Below are 7862 nucleotides of genomic sequence, written 5' to 3' on the forward strand. Positions count from 1 at the left end.
CGCCACAAGTTCAGGGCTAAGTTGATAACCTGGTATGGCAGGACAGGAGTATATAGAGAACACACACACACACATCCACACACACATGATGTGGGGTGGAATCTGATGGGGAAGTGAACTACTCCTACGTCCCCTGACTTGTGGGTTGCACCATTGCTTGGCAACATGTCTCCATGAGCTCAGACGTCAGGTGTGCTGTCCAAAGCAGTCCCTGTCCCATGCCCAATTTGGCTCTTCCCCAACGAACCTAGAAGGTGGCTCATTTGCAGAATCATCCCCAGCACTTCACCCCTCTTGGCCTGGAGGATGCAGAGCCTGCTGGACCCTGCTAAACACCATCTGCGCCGATTTCCGTTACCTGTTAGGCACGTATGTACAGATACAGCAGCTGCAGGACAACCTGAATGGCCATGTCTCAGTCAGATCCAACCTTCAATTAACTCACTGCCTATTTCTGTCTAAAAGTCTGTGTTGTGATTACATTTATGGGAAACTTTCTAAGAGTACAAACAAGACAATCCCTGCCAAGAGCTTGCAATCTAAACATAAGACAAGAACAGGGAACGGTAGAAACAGGTCCGGAGGGTGGCAGGGAGAGTGAGGGGGAGGCTCAAAGAAACAGTGAGATAATTATCGGTCAGCATTGATAGACACTTAGTTACTAATCCCTACATTTAGGCCCGAAGGACCTGACCTGCCTAACACAAGGCATAGAATTTTTGTCCAGTAACTCCTGCATGGGGTCCCAATACTTGTGGCCGGACGAGAGCATCGTTCAGAAGACATCCAGTCTTGACATGAAGAAATGGAGAATCCAGCACACTCCCTGGGCAGACTGTTCCACACGGCTCGCTACTTTGCACTGTTAAAAATTTGCATTTTATTTCCAGTTCAAATGTTTTAGTTTCAGCTTTCAGGCACTGGTCTAGGGCTGCCTTTGTGTGCTAGATGCCACATGGTTAGTCTCTAGCAGTGGAATTTTAGTCCGAGAGTGAACCAATGGTGACACATGACCCCCCAGGGCTGGCCAAACATTTTCTATTGAAATACTTTTTTTCAACAGATTTTTTTTTCATTTTGATTAAACAAACTTTCCCCAGAAAGCGTCTGCTTTCCTGGACATTGTTGACTTGCATTAGAAACTGATTTTTTTTCAGGAGAAATTTAAAGGCTTTTTTTTTTGTTTGTTTCTGACCCAAAACTGAATTTTGGGGGTGTAACTGGGGTCCTCGTTGGGGAGCCAGCAGTGGTCACTCAATTAAGGTGACGGCCAAAGAAAGGGGCAGGACATCCCCATAAAGCGGGTGGATATTCCGATACTAGATTCCACCAAACCAGCATTAAAACAGCTTCTTTGTTACCTCACTGGTTACTCAGAAGTCCAAACAACATGGTTTCCCTTAAAGTGATCCAGTCTCCGGCCTCCATCCAGGTACCCACATCAAACATGATGAAAATTTCTGTAAATCTTATTTCATCATATAAAAGAAAAGGTTCTACCAACTCCAAAGGACCGGACACATCGCCTCCCAAGTTAGCAAATGTTTTCAGATCTTACCCAAATACATGCTACAGCCAATTCTTATAACTAAAATTGAAAGCTTTATTTATAAAAGAAAGAAAGGTGAGAGTTAAAATTAGTTAAAGGAATCCATTACATACAGTAACGGCAATTTTCTTGGTTCAGGCTTGTAGCAGTGATGGAATAAATTGCTGGCTTAAGTCAAGTCTCTAGAGTACATCCACAGCTTGGATGGGTCATTCAATCCATTGTTCAGAGCTTCAGTTTGTAGGAAAGTTACTCCAGAAGGTAAGAAGCAGGATTGAAGAAATGGAAGAAGATGCAGCTGCCTTTTATAGTCTCTTGCCATGCGGCCTGTGTTTCCTTTGTTCCAAACACGAGCTGCCCAGCACATGGCTTGGGAGCCACAGAGTTCTCTCCATAGGCAAAGCATCCTGCCTTGCTGAGTCACAAGGTGTATCTGCCTTCTCTCCATGGGTCAAGTGTCTAGTTGGTGGTCCCTAATGGGCCATCAAGCAGGGTAGGCAGTGCTGATACCAAACTGGCTGGGGTGCCACCGAGAAGGATAGCACAAGTTTGAAATACGGACATACATACATATTGTGATAGACCTAGGCCTGTTGGGTACCACAAAGTAGCAGAAGGCAGACATACTGGCCACTGGATTAGCAGTTTTCTGTTCCCTGACTGACCAGAGCAGGGGCTGCTCCAGACTAATGAGAACACTTGACTCCAATTAACCTTCAAAGAGTCAAGTGAGTCCATTAAGGTAATGTGAACACCTGACTCTAATTAAGGCCCTTTTGATACTATAAAGGGCTCACTCCAGTCAGGCTCAAGAGGAGCCGGGGAGCAGAGGAGAGGAATGTGCAGCTGAAGGGCTGGTTAATGAAGACACCCTCAAGCCATCAGTAAGGGAGCCCCAAAGTAAGGGTGAAGAAGGGAGAAGCAGGAGAGCTGTGGGGAAGTGGCCCAGGGAAATGTAGCAACTCTGGCAGTGAAAGGTTGGCTGCCAACAGCTGCTCCCATTAGGGTCCCTGGGCGGGGAACCTGGAGGTAGAGGGTGGGCCTGGGTTCCCCCGAAACCTGCCTTATAGGAACATCTCCTGGGAGGGGAAGACAGGCCCTGTCATGACTGGAGGCTAAAGTGTTCTGAAATAAGCCCTAGAGACAACAGACTGTGGGAGTTCTCTCACCGACCTTCTCGCTGGCTTATGATGAAAAGGGCTCAGTAGACTGTAACCCTGGCCCTAGAAAGAGAAGGGCTACGTGGAGGCTCGCAGTGAGCCACTGAGGCTAGCATAAACCGCCTGGAAGCGCGGGACCCACGGGGTCGGAGCTCTGCCACAATATCTATAACTCATAATACAAAGGCGATACAAACATATAAACAAGATGATCATATCTGGCAAATTAGAACATTTGCAGATCTCTTACAAGGCAATCTGGCTGATTACTTAGTAGGCCTTACCCCAGGAGCCAACATTTGAAATCCAGGTATAGAGCCAATTATTTATAACGTTAATATAAAAATGATACAGGCAGGCAGGACAGCACGATCATACCCAGCCAATCATAACCTTCTCAGAGACACCTTACTCAACAACCTTAGTACAATATTTGCTGCAAATGTATAACAGTGATTGCAACAAAATATGGACATATTTTAATCAGGTAACATCACGGGGGGGGGGGGGGGGTTCAGTTTGACCTGCTGATAAGTGGAAATCTTCCATTGAAAATTTGGCTGAAACCAAAGTTTTGTTTTCATCAAAATTTTCTCAGAGGGAATCAACACAACCCAGTTTCCAATCAGCATGGAACAGCCGGGCTGATAGTCTAGCTCAGTGTTTCTCAAATGTGGCCACCGTGGCTGCATGCGGCCATCAGGGGCTTTTCTGCAGCGACAGCCTCCTTGGGTGCTGATCGGGGAGGGGAGGGCTGCAAAGCAGCAGTCCCTCCCCCAGGTCCCATCAGCAGAGGTTGGGCCTCCCCACCCCGAGCCCGCCAATATGAGTTCCCCACTTCCTGGGGGAAGGGGGCTCAGGTTTCTGGTTTCAACCCTGGCTCACACCACCCCCCTTATTACCCTGGTTTCCGCTGCCTCCTCTGGCCCCTCACCCATCCAGCCCCATGATCCTGGGCCCCATACTGTCTCCCTACCCACCTCCCCATCCAAGGCTAACTTGTCCCCAGGTTTGCCAGGGCTGAGTAACTCTGTTGTGAAAAGTGATATGTGTATGCTTGTTAATATCACTTTTCACGCCTCCCAGCAAGCTAACAAGTCTTCTGCTGTGAACAGTGATATTATCAAACATACAAATATCACTTTCCACAGAAGCAGACTTACTAGCTAGCAAGTCTACAAAGAAAATGCAACAACAAAAAGACAAGAATTTGCAAAGCACCTTATTTGTGTTCTTTTCTGTTTAGTTCCAATAAAGAAATAGAGGCAAGTGTATGTTATTTTTATTATTCAGTCTGTGAAAAACTCCTACAGACATAAATGACTATGATTTGGACATTGCGTGGGAGGGGGGTGTGCATCTGGCTGACACCGCAGGGGGGTGCTGTAACATCACACAGAGTAAGCCGTCACTAACGGGTGAGAGCTGACATAGATTCTGTGGGGTCTTGGTGAGAAGGAAGAGAAGACACTGAATTCCCATTGATCCCCTCCTGGAACAGTTTCCCTACCACCAGGTTACAGTTCGTGTATCAATGGCCATATTTGGTTACAGTGCCGGGTTAGATTTTCTTCCGCACCTGGTACCTATTCTAGAGGGACTATTTTTTTAACCCCACTCTCATCCCTCTCGCAATACTCACTCCTGCCTTGTTTCTTGCGTTTTTATCCCATTCCCAACTGCAAAACCCGAGACCCAACAAATCCCACAAGAGAGAAAGATTCCCCAGGCTACTAAAAATCCCAAACAGTCAGTTAATATTATACATGGAATTCAGACACAATTTTTACTACTCAAGAACTAAAACAAATCTTGTTTAAATCATGTAGAAAAATACTTTAACTCGTTATAATAGATGTCAAATCTCTTTCGGTGCCTCGCTTAAACAGAAGTACTAAAACCTTTATTTAAAAAGATGTTGTCTCTTCCTACAAATTACCACACTCTGGGGGTTTTGCCTACCCAAACCCCACCTGCCTCCCACTGTTATGGCAGCAGGGTCTGCGATACCCACCGGATCCCAGACCGCCCGCTGCAGGGCTCTAACCTGCTCCACCCCCATGTTGGCATTTCCACATTCATCCAGGCAATGGAATGCGTCACCACATTACATGAAAACAAACCTGTTTGCCCCACGCCAGCACAGCTCCCCTTTAACGCTCCCCAATCTCAGACCTAGAATCTACAGCAAACAGGCCGGTGTGAACGGATGATGCTTCTCTGTGTGGTCACTTGTCATTTGAGGGCAGATTTCCATGATCTCCTTACATTTACTGACAGAGTAAGACCCATCTATCAGTAACAATAATGCAATGCTGAGAGAGAGAGAGAGAGAGAGAGTGTGTGTGTGTGTGTGTGTGTGTGTGTGTGTGTGTGTGTGTGTGTGTGTGTGTGTGTGTGTGTGTGTGAGAGAGAGAGAGAGAGAGAGAGAGAGACAGAGAGAGAGAGAGAGAGAACTTGACCTTGAAGGGGTCAGGGAGTGGGGGGAACTATTTTCTTTACTTTTGCTTGTAATAGAATTTAATTCCTTATGAATTTTCCCCCGTGTCTTTTGTTACCCCCACTTCCTTCCCTGGGGTTTATTTGAGAAGTTGGCTCTAGTGGAGAAATCAGCAGAGCAACTCATGAGCGTCCTACACCTTCCTCTTGCCCCACCTGTATGCTGCTCCTTTCAGCACATGAAAAGGGACCTAGATCTCTCTCTCTCTCCTTTACAGCTGTTAAATCATTACAGCTCGCACCTCGTGTTTCCTATACCTTGGACTCTAACCAGTCTGGCAACCTATGCCCCAGCTTCGCCTGGTCGTTCCAGGTGTGAAGTGGCAGGAGTTTATACTTGTTCCCTTCACAGGGGCATGGTGCACACCTATGTTTAACTATAGCCCCACTTCCACAGTTCATTCCTAAAGGTAGTTTGGCTTTAGGCCAAGGGGGTGTCTCTTAGGTATGGCTTTGTGAAGGGACCACAGCTCAGTTCATCTTCTCTGCCCCAGCCCCGCCCCACCCTAACCCCATTATTAAAGCCTGCTGTGGAAGAGTCATGCCTCAGCCATGAAAGGGAGAGTACAAATATACACGTTCCCTTTGCACTGGGCCAATCCGGGGGGGGGGGGGGGGTCCTTAGGATGCTGCTTACATCTAGCTGGGGTAGAGGACATAGGCAGTGCCATGATTGGCCACAAGCGAGGGCAGCCGGGAGGAAAACAAGAGCTCTGCCTGCTGGTGGGGTGCTTCAGACAAATGGGGACTGTCTTGGGACAGGTCCAGAGAAACCCAAACTCAGCATTGCCAACCCCAAGTCTTTACAAAAAGAAGCAGGAGTCAGCACCCCCAAAACCCCATAATATTTAACAATAATAAATACAAACCTACTGGGGTTTTTTATTTATTTATTTGCCTTGTGCCTCCCCCTCCCCTCGGGGCCCAGTTTTTACAGTTCACTTTTTCAAGTTTCTCTCTGTAACCCTCAGGCCAGGAAATGAACTGTTTGTTTTTTAAAGAAAGCCAAGATTCCTGGAGTCATGTGATCATGATTCCAGGAAAGACGACTTTATGAGGGACAAGCATCACAAGACTCTCAGTGAAAGTCGAGAGCTAGCAGCTCTGCAGACTGGATTTTTCTGTGCTCCACCTCCCCTTCCCCCCAAAAATAGATCCTAGCACCTACTCCCCCACCCCCAAAAAGCAACAATGGGTCAAATCAAGGTCTCATTTTATCCAGCTCTTCCCTCCCCCCCCACACTTTGAAGGCAGAGGCAGGGTTGAAGAGAACAGGAGTCAGCTAAATGGGTCCTGAGACAGGGCAAAACCCAGGATGATTTAGAACCTCACCAGCTGCCCCTCTTCCTAAAAAAAGGGGGGTGGAAAAAATACTTTAGCTCATCTTCACTTACAGGGAGAGAAAACTCCTAACCACAAAATTCAGACTGTACCAGGGAGTCCTGTTGCCACCCCCACCCCAAGCTCCCGATGCAGCGAGGGAGAGCAATCATCCCCTACCTGAACTTCTCTAGCCTACCAGGCTGCCAACGCACCATCTCCAGCTCAGCAGGGGACATAATGGCACATGCTGCAGGGTTCCAGCTCCTGCTCCAATTTGCCCTTCCTGGCTATGTAATTAACTCCTTGTTTGTCATGGGAGGTGAGCGGGAAGAGGACTAACATTATTTCCTAGGGTACCATCATCATGCACTTGGTGAGAATGGCCCATCCTCAGGAGCAAGAGAAAACTGAACAGGAGGAGACTCACCAGCTAGGAAGGAAGGCAGGAGATGCAGCCACTCACCAAATATGGCTGCTTTAGGGCTGCAGCTCCTTGGCTCTGCCAAATTTAAATGGCCAGCTCCAGCAAGGCATGGTGGGAAGAGAGCTCCTTTAAGAAGGCAACCTTGTACCAGGAGAAAGTTAGGAGGGACCAAGAGGTCACCCAGGAAAGCGCTGCTTCTGCCTCTGTGTGTTACATGCTTTAATAGCCCTTTTTATCGAAGCACGTCAAAGGACTTTGCCTCCGAACAGAGGCACGAGGTGGTATTCTGCCTGGTTCACAGATGTATACAGAGAGGCCTAAGGAATGGTAGAGAAGAGGAACACATACTATTCATTTTACGATGACTATATACTTCATAATTCCAAGGAAGCACAAGAGGGGAACAGTGTAACATACACAGGTTTGCAGTCTTCCATTCAGCCCTGCACCTCATATGAAGCTATGTAGAAATGACAGAACATCTAGGTACCTGTAGGAAATAGAAAAGGCCCAGATCCGTGCTGAGCACCCCAATCTCCTTTTCAGCTCACTGCTCTTTCCAGAACAGAGCCTCGAGATAGCTTGATGTGCCCAGAGCCAACTCCCCCTTCTCACTCCAAAAGCAAATGGAGCTGTCTGCTCTGGAGTTCACAGTCAAGTGAAATCTTGATCTCAGGGGCCCAGAGGAGAGCTGCCTGTTTGGACTGATGATGTAATTTGGGTTTGGAAGGGGGACCTGCACTAGTTCTGATTCCCTCTGTGTTTTTACTGCCACCCTCTGAAAGATTGAACCCTTTAGGTTCTGTTTCCTAGCAGAGATTTGCCCGGCAGTGTCAGATGCTGCACCACCAAATTGTTTCCTTCCCGTGTAGGAGATTAAACAAACAACAAACAAACAAACAAACAA

This window comes from Gopherus evgoodei, chromosome 16 (genome assembly GCF_007399415.2).
Source record: "Gopherus evgoodei ecotype Sinaloan lineage chromosome 16, rGopEvg1_v1.p, whole genome shotgun sequence".
Lineage (NCBI taxonomy): Eukaryota > Metazoa > Chordata > Testudines > Testudinidae > Gopherus > Gopherus evgoodei.